Source organism: Triturus cristatus, chromosome 6 (genome assembly GCF_964204655.1).
Source record: "Triturus cristatus chromosome 6, aTriCri1.1, whole genome shotgun sequence".
Classification (NCBI taxonomy): domain Eukaryota; kingdom Metazoa; phylum Chordata; class Amphibia; order Caudata; family Salamandridae; genus Triturus; species Triturus cristatus.
The window spans coordinates 490,522,874-490,535,185 of NC_140589.1; the positions used below are offsets into that span (position 1 = coordinate 490,522,874).

Below are 12,312 nucleotides of genomic sequence, written 5' to 3' on the forward strand. Positions count from 1 at the left end.
ACCGGTGTGTCTCCAACCACGTTTCGGGAGATAGTGCAGCCCTCAAGTATAGTGATCTGAAAGATAATATAGAATTAGTAATTGCAGAGTACATACAACTGCACACGCGTAATTCTTTGTTTCGCTAATGCCCAGTGAGGCTGGTGCACCACATCCACTCCCACTGCCTGGAGGTGTCTGTGCTCTCTTGTGCACCCAGACTGCTGCACACTATCCACTCCCACCGCCCAGAGGTAAATGCCCGCTGCTGCGGAAAGAAGTCTCTCTGCTCACCTTGTGCCACCAGCGTGTGTGTAAGAGGGTCCACCATGTGCTGAAGCAATTTTGTCATGCTTTCAAGTTGGCCATGCATCATCGCACATTTTTCACACATTCAGCTTTGGTGGTGTTGGGGGGATGAATGTCGATTCTTGATTCACAGCCTGTTAGATAAAAAGCAAGATAAGATTGTGCGTCATGCATCCATCAAAGGAGAGAGGAAGAGAGAGAGAAAGAAAGCAAGAGTGGGCAGAAGACAGAGTGAAAGAGAGAAACAGTGAATGTGAGAGAAAGAGAGAGAGAAAAAGAAAGAAAGTGAGAAGAAGACAGGGAGAAAGAGTGAGAAAGATGAAGAGAGAGAGAGAAACAGTGAGAGAGAGAGAGAGAAAGAGTGTGAGAAAGAGGAACAGAGAAACAGAGGAAGAGTGAGAGAGAGAGAAACAGAGAGAGAGGAAGAGAGAGAGAGAGAAAGAGACAAACAGTGTAAGAGGAAGAGGGAGATAGAAAGAGTGTGAGTGAGAGAAAGGAAGAGATGAGGATGGACACTGAGTGCCCACAATGTTTACAAAACCATCACAGCTTACCTTTACGCCACCGCTCTGTCTCCAACCGCATGCCATGACCTAGTGGAACTCTCACGCTCCCACATCTGAAAGATAGTACAGAATTAGTAATGGCAGAGCAGGGTTGGATTAGGATTCAAAATCGGCTGGGGCAGGCTAAAAAAAAAAGTGGCCCACATTTGCATATTGCCTTTTCTCAAAACACTGCTTCGGCAAAATTTTATTTAAAAAAGGGGTGGTGGGGGAGAGACACAAAAATGCATGGATTTGTTTATTCTGGTGACTTAAAAACAAGTGAGGCCACTTCTGCTCAGGCCCCCTGCCCTGCTAGGTATGCATACATTAATGGGCGGTCCTGCGAGAGAAAGAAAGTGACACCTCTGCCTGTTGCTAAATGCGAGGTAATGATGCCCACCTGCCTCCAGAAAGGCCATTCAGATACCCACTGGGCCGCTGGCTGTATCCAAGCGACACCGCCCTAATCTGCCCCCCAGACTGCTCCAAAAAGCAGCCCACAGTTGGAACTCGGCACCAGCTCCTCGGGCATTGCACCAGTGCCCACGTTACCAATCTGACGCTGTGGCAGAATTTATATGAGTGTGTACCCCTAAATTGCTCTGCCGTCTTTCTACATTCAGGCTGCTGTACCCCATCCACTCCTGCCGCCCAGAGGTATCTGCCCGACTCTGCGCACCAAGACCTCACTGCTCACCTTTTCGCAGTCACGGCACCCTCCACATTATGCAGCTCCATTGTGCAAGCTAATAGGTCTCACATTTGGTAGTGAGCCTTGATGTCACCATGGCAGAGAACATACTAGTGCACCTATCATCATCACAGGTTGTACACCCGCTCAGTAATTACGGTGCTACTAACTCAGTGAGAAGTTAGTCCATGCACGTGGTGGTAGGCCCTCGCTGTTGGGCTCAGGCCTACACTGCAGTGCAGCAGAGAACACAAAACATCAAGTGTCTGGACCACCAGGACGGACCATCACTGTGGCGGTGTGACTGTTCCGGCTTCAGTGCATGCATTGCATGCAACTCTAAAATGGCGTAGAGCACGTGCGCTCGGTCTTTTTTATTAGTAGGGTCACTTGTCCTGTGACGCCTATGCTGGTTGGGTGTGGTGTGGGTTTACACCAGCCATGAGGGAGTGGCTGCATGTGGGTGTCCGTGTTGGAGTGCTACCGTCACTCGGGTTGAAAAAGCCTAAGTGTCACACTGTGAGCCAAGTCCAAAAATATGGCCAACATGGAAGGTATGGGGAATTATTGACCCTATATTCATCCATAGTTCCACACAAGAAAAATGGTGGACCTGAGATATCTGTGTGGATATGAATGTTTATTGCACATTCAGTGGAGTGTTGTGGCTGTAGCAATACAGGGCCATGGAAAGTTGAAGTTTCCGTTTTTGGCACATGGAGGGCAGCCAATTAGAGACAAGCTTGTTGTCGGAGTTAGGCTACGTCAACATATGTACCTATACAATCACTGTGACGATCCTCACACACTTATAAATTCACTATACACTCTGCTTGCAGCACTCTAATGATGCAGTCTCTCCGTACGTACTTGTAAAATGACCGAGACAAAGTTACATAGCTCAATTTTCCCCCACTGTCAAAGGTAAGATGGTTGCATACGCTATACAGAGCACTATGTAATGTGGTAGGGCCTAGGGGCAGCATGTTGCATACATAATGAACACACGGACACAGATAGATAGTGGAACTGGGTACGGGCACGTGTGCTTGACTCCTTTTTATTACCAGGGTCACATGTCCAGTGACGTCTGTGTCATGGTCTTCAGTTCAATCATAAATGCTTTCTGGAATAGAGTCTGAAAGCTCACGTCCTTGGATTTCCCTATTCTGATAGTACATTGTTTCATATGAATCCTGTGAATCCTTGGTGCCTGTAAACCTTGTTGTATAATAGAATTTAAAGAAAGCAATCTATGTTTGTAACTTACAAATGTTAAGAGGATTTAACAGTGTTAGCATTAAGATTTGGAGCAAACCAGAAGAATCTGCCAGACTCAGAAAACAACGTTAACAACTATCAATGTAAATTAGACACGTTTTGGGCACGTTTTGAAACCGTCACAATATCAGAACACATGCTGAATAATGACACGTTTTGCCTGCTCAATTATTCTGCACGTGTGAATCACTGGAGGAACTCATGCGGCATACGCGAGCGGTATGAAACTATTTAAACCGCTCGCGCTAGTGAATTAGTGCTTGATCTCGTCTTTGAAAAGCCCTTACCTGCTCTTCCTGACAGCTCGACTTGATGCTCCTCGCATCCCTGGATTCCCGTCTTCGGTCGGCGACTTCTGCTGGTCCTTGGGCTCTGCTCCGGTTTCTGTCTTCAGGGTTTTTTTTTTCCTGCTCGGCACTGGAAGACGTGCTTTCCGGTTCCGGATCATTGACCCTGCTAAAGAAAACAAAAGAGTTAAGTGTTTACTGAAATACAACTGAAAATCAGTGAGTCATTTAAAGGCTTTCACTTCTAAAAGAAAAGGCAACAAGGGCTCTTGTTTGCGAACTTAAATCAGAAGAGTTTATTCAAGGATTATTGTGCACTAGAGAAAGAAAGAAGAAGACTAAGTGCAATTATAGACTTTTAAACTTATAGAACAATGTACTGCCAACACAATTACTTCTGAAATAGTTAATCAAACAATCTACAGTATTTAGTGGTAAGAAGAATTACCACTTTAAGAAGGTAATTGCGCAAGAAAAAAGCAAGAGAAAGAACTAAAAAGTTAATTGAAAAGTATAGAAAAAAATGGACAGAGGTTAATGTTTCATTGATATGTCTTCTATTTTACAGGAAAAGAAATCTAAAAATATAATTAATAGAAAAAGGCTTCTAAACTAATAGAAGAACAACTCAGAGTGTTTAGGTAAAACATGGCTTGTAATTAATGATCGATAGAATTAGTTTAAGTGTTTTTCTTTTCATTTGAAGTAATACATTTTATGTGTTTGTGTTTAGATAATTCTGATTAATTCAAGAAGCAGTAGTTCTGAGATGCCTCATCCGTTGCAAGGTGTTGAGAAGTTCACAACAAAGCAACTGGGTTTCCTGAACACAAGAACCCTGAATTTCTCTTGTCTTTCTATTCCCATTCCCCTTTCCCCCTGGGGGCTTTCCAAACATCGGAGTATATTATTATTTCTGAGGTTTGGGGAATTCCAAGGGAGATTGAGGTTTGTTCATCGCGAAAGAAGAACAAAGGAGAAATGTTTTTTCAAGTGAATTTCAAAGGTTTTTTAGATGCTAATTTGTAACTATAACGTCCCTGAAACCTATGGTCTTTTCAGTATATATATATATTTTTTTTTTTGTAGTTTTATTGTTATCATTATGTGGCAATTGGGAGTGGTATATATTTGGTTGCTTGTATATTCACAATTAGGTATAGTAACCTTTATTTTGTATTGTACTGTTTATATATCTTCGGTGTTGCATTGTTGTCAGAATGTGTCAGTCGAAAGGTGTCTTATTTGGGTCTTTCGTATGTTGTTTACAGCCCTGATGAAGCTCAAGTTGGCGGGATGTTCTTTGTATATTTATGAATTTAAAGTGAAGAAGGAATAAAAAAGATTTTTTACAAATATTGCATTGAAAGTTTTGGATGAGAACAATTTCCCAAGTGCACCTTTCCACTTGTGATATCAATTGTCTTCTGCTGGACAGTGGTACCAAACAACTGCAAATAATGAAATTGTACTGAATGGGACTCTGATTTGTTGAAACGTGAAGTGAGGTGCAGTATTCACATTCCGCTGTTGTTACCTTGTTTCCCATAAACAATCATTCCCTGCAACGTAGGCACCCTTGCACTATGGTGTAAGGGTGTCTGAGTTGGCGCTAGGCAGCTATTTTTAGTGCCAGCAATAGGGAAAACAAAGGGGTGTGCCATATTATTGTAAATACAGCACATTTCTTGGTTTTGGAAATGGTGGACCGTGGTGCAGCCTCGCGGTCCATCATTTCCTTATAAATATCCCCTTTATGGTCCATCCTGGGATCGATTTTGGGTTATCACCGATCATCAGCCAGGCTAGCTTGATTCCAGTGATGCAGAAAGCAATTGACCCATGTCTGGGAATAACCTTAGCCACTTAGGGGCATACTTACAAGGGGATTGCACCAATTGAAGGTTACTTTTCTTTATGTTCCGGTGGTGCAATGCCCTGCATCATATTTACAAAGTGGCATTAAGCCACTTTTTTGGCTTAACGCTGCTTTGGAAAGATAGAACACTTTCACACAGGTATCTGTGTGAAAGGGGCATGAAATGGTTGTTGCTGTGAGCGTTCCACAGCAATACCCACTGCTTTTTCATGCTGCCCCAGATTTACAAGGAAGTGTAAATCTGAGGCATAACAAAAACTAACTCCATGCAATGACATGCGTTAGAATGGTGCAACAAGGAGAAATACTTTTATTTCTTCTAATTAATTTTTGCCCTTTCTATATGTGCTGCATTCTGCAACACACATAGAAAGAGCACATTTCCATTAATGATTGTTTATGTGTGCAGAGTGTTCCTTCCAGCACATAAACAATCATCAAATAATGATGATTTGCTACTTCTATGTGTGCTGCAGAATGAAACATCCATAGAAGTAGAAAATCACCATTATTAATTGTGTGCAGGAAAGGATACCTTCCTGCACACAAACAATCATTTCCTGCAACACAGGCACCCTTGCACTATTGCACAAGGGTGTCTGCATTGGAGGGCGTGGCTAGAAAGCCAACAGGGCGGACGCGGGCAGCTAGAGCTCTGTCTTCAATAACTCAGTTCTCCAGCAAAACTCCTGCATCCCGGTCCATCCACGCCTGAAAAACTTAGGGGTGGTCTGATAGTTAACTTTGGTTGCAACTGGTGACCCCAAATATCTGTGCGAGCCTATTTCCTAGCAGAAAGGACTTCAGTGGCCTGCGGTGTTTGTGCTCGGTGTATGAGCATGTACTGCGCGGCTGGAGGTAACGAATTTGAATGCGATGCTGCCCGAGGCTACAACAGTGTGGAGCAGAGATCGGGCATGAGACGGAGGGTGAAAGCAGGAAGTGTCGGAGGCTCGGCAGGGCTGCACTGCAACCGAGGTGGGATCCTCTGCTGGGAAGATTTGGCGAACATCTGCCGATCGCGTGCCTTTGGAAGAGGCCTCGAGCGCTTTGGCTCAGGCCCTGACTGCGGCCGCTGGTCCTAGAAAGTGACTCATGACACCAGGTGAGAGGCAGCGCAGTGGAGAATAGGGGGCCCCCAGTTAGTGTTGTCACATGCATGTGGTAGAAATAGGGAGGCATACCAGGCAAGCCAGAAAGGGAGGCGCAGTGCCTGCACTGCAGTCCTTACTGGCAAGCGCAGACGGCACCAGGCCCAGCAAGACACATGTACAGCAGTGTCCACGCAAGGAGGTATGGAGCACTGAAGCCAGTGCCTAGGCACAGTCAGGGTGCTGACAGCAAGGGGGAGCTAATCGTAGGACAGACAATGGGCCTTACTGCTGTACCCCAGCATTGGGCCCCCCTGGGGCACTCTGCTGAGACACCTGCATGGTACAAACAGAGAGCATAGGCAATGAGGAGAAGCCGCCACAACTGATGCTCCTGTCAACAGCACGGTTCAGAGATCCCGGGGGGGCAGTTCGAGCCCTGGTCACAGAGGCATGGAGCATGCATAGCAATCTAAGACACTGTCAGCATCCACTGGAGACAAACTATAGCTCTTGGGAAGACCTTAACATGGTGGGCAGACATCACTGACATTGGTGGGGGCACTGCGGGGCGTCCTACACAGAGGGAACATGGCCTAGCACCTGGTGAAGCCCACTAGTGCTGTGTGGGCCCTGATCGCGCTGCGCCCAGCCAAGAGCCACAAACAGACTACTGGTCCCCAAAGAACCAATAGCAAACACCTGGTTCTCATCGATGCCATCACACAGGGCATGACCGTCATTCCACTGCAGGAGCTCTCATCACCTTGCGTGCTCACAACACAGTGTAACCCACGAGTGACCGCAGTGTCAAAAAATGATAAGGTCACCTTGACTTCACCCTACTGCGTGCCAACCACCATAAAATGGGCAGAAATGGTCCACTCGCAGGAACAATCTTTAACAGAGCTGAAACCCAAAACCCAAAGCCACACTGCGGCTTTACAAGACCTATTAGACGGCATGCATGCACTGAAGGACAGAGTTGAGGATGCAGACGGGCATTCCTGCCACAACAATGTCTGAGTGGTGGGCCTTTCGGAAGTAGAAGAAGGGCGTAGTCCAGAGGAATATGTTGAGCGTTGGCTCCTGGAGATCCTGCTGACTGGAGCTCTGTTGCCGCATTTTGTAGTTGACAGGGTGCCGGCCCATAGACCCCCTCCAGGGCTTGTCCACATCCCTTACTTTTCAAACTCCTCAACTATAGGGACAGGGATGTGGTGCTGGGGGAGACCCGCAAACTGGCAGATCTCAAAGTCAAACCTTAAAGTTACTGGCTTTACCAAGATGACATGGAGTCTCCTTCGACCATAGCCTGCTGTGTTGCCCGATTAAGAAATGTTGACTTCAATTTCAGAGAAAAAGGGCCTGGTTTGGAGCTCGGCAGAGTGGTTACTCCATCATGACGGTGATGGATATCCCTTCCACTGAAATATTAATCCTATTATATCCAATGGAATTTACATTTCAGCAGACGGCATATCCATCATTGTTGTGACAGAGTAACAAATCCACAGAGTTCTAAATCAGGCACTAAGCCTCTGCTGGAGTGAGTCTTGAACCCCAGGTGCTATCCCCAATGTCTTTGACCTTTGGCTGGTGCCAAAGTGTGCTCTTAACATTTCATGAAACCAATCTGCCATGATGCTCTAAATCTTAGCCACAGATTCAGGTTTTCCCCCCTCAGTGCTGTTCTGCAGCAGCAAATCCATTTTCAGCGGAACCTCACAGAGAAGGTACACATCCTGGTGGGTGCTTTTTTAGGTACAACCTACAGCATTGCCCCGCTGGAATAACCTAAACTCATAAAAAGAGAATACGTTTGAAGGTTGAAATCATCACAGAGTGAGGGCACAAAAGTATGGAGCTGGAGAGGGTCCTTCTCTGGACACAGAACTTCTCCCACTAGGAGCTTTCCAGCCAAATGTCAATGGCTTTACCAAGATGACATGAAGCCTTATTCAACCACAGCCTGCTGTGTTGCCCTGCTAAGGATTTTTGACTTCCATTTCAGAGACTAAGGACCTGATTTGGATCTCGGTGGAGCTGTTACTCCATCATGACAATGCCTATGATATCCAATAGGATTTATATTTCAGAGGATGCCATATCCATCTTTTTTGTGACAGAGTAACTTGTCCGCAAAGATCTAAACCAGGCACTATGTCCGAAAGTAAAACTTCTGATGGGGTTGGTTCTGGTTTCTGCATCTGACCCATGCTCTATTGATGTTGCCCTAAACGTGTGCCTAGGTACCAGTCAAGTAGAACCAGATGATAGTGGTTAACGCTTAACATGTTTTGATTCTATTTTCACAGTTTAACTTGAAAATTTCACACAAGTCTTGAATTTTGTTATTATGGTGTCATTTTATTTATTAAAATTTATTATTTTTCTAAATCGGTTGGGAATTTTCCTTGTGTTGTGTTTTGGTACTGTATAAATACTCTACACATTGCCTTAAGTTAAGCCTGTCTGCTCTGTGTCGTAGCTAAACGGAGGTTGAACTCAGGTTAATTTAGTAACTTTAAGGATTCATCCTACTAGGGTTCAGATCATTACTTGAGGTTAGTACTCATCCCAACTAATTTCCCAATTATTTACATCTGCCATTCATCATTGGCTGAATGGTATCCAATTGTTGTGTCAAAGCAAAAAAATTATAAGGTCATTTTGAGGGTCCTAGTCAGTCATAAACCTACAAACCAAGGCATCTGTTTTGTGCCCCACCCCAGAAGCCTTAATGGGGATATAGTTCTGGTATCAAGTCCATATATAGGCCCCATTTCAGGAGATGTTGTGAAACACACAACAAAGTACAGTAACATTTCACACTACTTTTGGGAAGCATTAGAACAGCCCTCCCCATGTGGGCAAGACATCTGAAACCCAACTTGAGTATGCCAAAGTATTCTTAATGATGACTCACCTACATCTGCCTGCTCTTTTGCACATCTGTTTAGACTATGTGGTTGGATGTAAGAAATGTGTGAGGAGCCAAAGAGAGATGGCATATCAGACATTACCTACAACAAAGATAAGTAATATTTGTTATGATGTGGTTGACTTGAGAATTTATCAGAAATTATTTACATGAACACGGTTAATGTTGGTTATGTGTATATATTGTGAAGTGCTAAAGTTATGAGCATCTGTTTGTTCCCCATATATATATATTTTAAGTGCTAGTGCAGGTTAGTTAAACTTACTATATAGCCATTTGTCACCAAATTCCCCAAGAACCAATTGATATGCAAGAGCTGACAGAAAATGAAGTTGTAATGTGTGCACTTTGGAAATGTAGAGTGCATTTCAGCAAATGAGCCCTTGACATAGCTCACAGTTTACACATTGATAGACTGCCAGCCATGTTGGTTTCAGCAATTGTGAGAGGGTGGCTCATATGCCACATGAGTGAAATTGAGAGAACATAATATCTTGGACGGAAATGACATATATTTCAATTGACCTTGGGCCCGATTCACAGAACTAACTTAAGACAAAATCCTAAACTTACTACCATTTTGGTATTCACAGAAGGCACTTACTCATTTTGGTATTCACAGAAGGAACTTACTCATTTCGGTATTCACAGAAGTTAGGAGTCCTAACTTTAGGACTCCTAAATGCCTTCTGTGAATACCGAAAGTCTTAAAATTAGGCTTTTTCACAATTTAGTAGTAGTAAAGTTAGGAGTCCTAACTTTAGGACTCCTAAATGCCTTCTGTGAATACTGAAAAGCTTAAAATTAGGATTTTTCTCAGTTTAGTGGTAGTAAAGTTAGGAGTCCTAACTTTAGGACTACTAAACTGAGAAAAATCCTAATTTTAAGACTTTCGGTATTCACAGAAGACATTTAGGAGTCCTAAAGTTAGGACTCCTAACTTCTGTGAATACCGAAGTGAGTAAGTGTCTTCTGTGAATACCAAAATGAGTAAGTGCCTTCTGTGAATACCAAAATGGTAGTAAGTTTAGGATTTTGTCTTAAGTTAGTTCTGTGAATCGGGCCCATTGACTTTAAGCTGGGGCCTGTTACACAGTGAGAACCAGGCACACATGTGTGGTTATGCATCTCAGTATCTGTCAAAAGCACTGCAATTAGCTTGCCCTTGATGTGCCCACAGTGTCCCCACCGATGCTCGCCAAAGATCGAGTTGTAGGGAATGGAGTGCTGCCAGAAATTTGCCATGTGCAGAGATGGCCTACGAGTAGACTCTAGGTGAAGTGAGATTCTACTCCAGTCAACAACCATGTCAGGGATCATATCAGGAGAGAAGTGGTATCTAGCAATGACTGTTTTATCCAACCTGCTGGAGATATTGACTCTCTACTAGAAAATTATCCCTCCTACTCAAGTAATTATTCCTCAAAATGAGGACACGGCAACAATGATAATCACAAGCATAGAGTAAAAGATGAATTTGTTTGAACATGTTTAAATGGGTATTCTGGATATTTGGCTGTAGTCAGTTTTGCCAGTTGAGGGGTGTGGTGAAGTCCTGAATATTCACTCTCTTTATTTGCAGTAGCAAGTTTGTTAAACATCAATCTCTACTATGGTAACTATGTTTTCTGTTGTCTCTCTGTGCTTTCTTCTTTTGAAAGAACATTTTTTTTTTAATTTAAAGTTTTTTTGACACTCGGTTTTTCGTATGTTCCCCTAAGTGTTGTTAATGTTCCTTTCCCCCCTCAATTTTTATGAAAGTGCCTCAAAATAAGTTGTAGTACTACTGAAGTAGATGTGGGTGCAACTTTGATGAATAGCAACTGGCATACTCTTTTGTGGTATGTGCTCCCTTTACTCCTTGATTTTCCCTTTACTCCTCCCATTTAGTAGTGGATATTCCCGATTTTACAGCCATTTCACCCTGCTCCTCCCATATTTACAACAAAAACTTGGACATCTGTGGCTTGTACTGGAACACTATATCCATAAGAGATAGGAAATGAGCTGACGGACATCTCTAGAAGGAAATTAGGGAGTAGAATGTGTGAATACATAAAACGTTTCTTATGGAATACTGCATAACATTTTTAAATATGCTATGCTTTGGTCAGTAGTTACTCATTTTTGTATTTTGTCTTGCAAAAAAATCTTCAAGAGTAAATGCCAATCCACAACCCTTTTTGTTTTGAGCAAGTTACACTGACAACTTCAACTAATCTAAACAGAATGACTGATTCCAAATATCCATTTTTACATTGCGGCTTGTGCTTCATTATTTCTCTTTGAATTGCAACACATGATGATTGAAAGTGAATTATGCATGCTTCACACATGCACTTTCCTTGGTAATTATTCTTGCTACCAAGATTATCTGTAATAAAATGTGTCTGGTGTTCTTTTTTATGACTGCTCTTATAAGTAGATCTTAGTTGGATAGAAAAGGGTTCTTTTAAGTTGTTGTTCATTTTTTGTATTCAGTTTTGTCTAATTCCACATCACGATTTTCGATAATATTTTATATTACACTACTTTAGTAACTTATGAAGCATCAGTTTTTTGCACTGCACCCTTTACCATAAAAAGCTGTTGAAGAATGATTTATTTCTTTAATGTGATATGAATTCTGTGGTGTTCTAATATATGCTTTTATCAATTTGGAATAAGTTACATTTGTAGCATTTTTCCTCAAAAGTGATGCCTGTAAATCTCACAAAATAAAATCAACACATGGCACTAATTTTGTGGATTTGATGATGCTCTGGTGATGCACATTGCAGTGCCATATCTTCAAAGCCAAGTAAAGCTGCCCTGTGTGGCTTTTCATGGCCTTGTAAATATGGTGTGAGGTTGCCTCACACTGTGATGGGGAGGCATGCCACAAGTGCTATGGTGTGTATTTCTACCATTGCCAGATGCCAGATGTACAATGCCATTGCCAGATTTATAATTTTCTGTAAACCTGGGAATGCTTTAAAAGCCTATGCCTTCCAAGGGTGGCATAGTCCAGTAACTTCATTTCTCCTTGTTTTTTTTTTATTTTTCTATGTGTACTACATTCAGCAGCACATATGGAAGGAGAAAGTCATCTCTATTGATTGTTTTTGTGAAAGAAGACCGTGCCCCCTTTCACCACCACTCTGCAAATGTGCCTCCTGGTGAACTACTGGTTGGGGAATGAAGTAACCTTGGATGCTGAGGGTTCTTGGTGGTCAACAACCCCTCCTGTTACCTCTAGTAAGTCCCATACCGTGGGATTGCTGAAAGGTCACCAGAAGCCCCGCACCTTTTCTCCACAAATCT

General features: G+C 43.0%; 1 long non-coding RNA gene across 3 annotated transcripts in view; it reads right to left on the reverse strand.

Moving 5' to 3' along the window:
• Positions 1–12,312, reverse strand: part of LOC146817318 (uncharacterized) — a 179,997-nt gene continuing 167,685 nt past the window's right edge. The window contains exons 2-5 of one of the 3 annotated variants that reach the window (XR_014962531.1): positions 3,096–3,264; positions 843–907; positions 274–422; positions 1–56 (exon numbers count right to left, since the gene is read on the reverse strand). This is a non-coding gene — a long non-coding RNA (uncharacterized LOC146817318). The other 2 variants (XR_014962532.1, XR_014962533.1) reach the window with 2 other exon arrangements.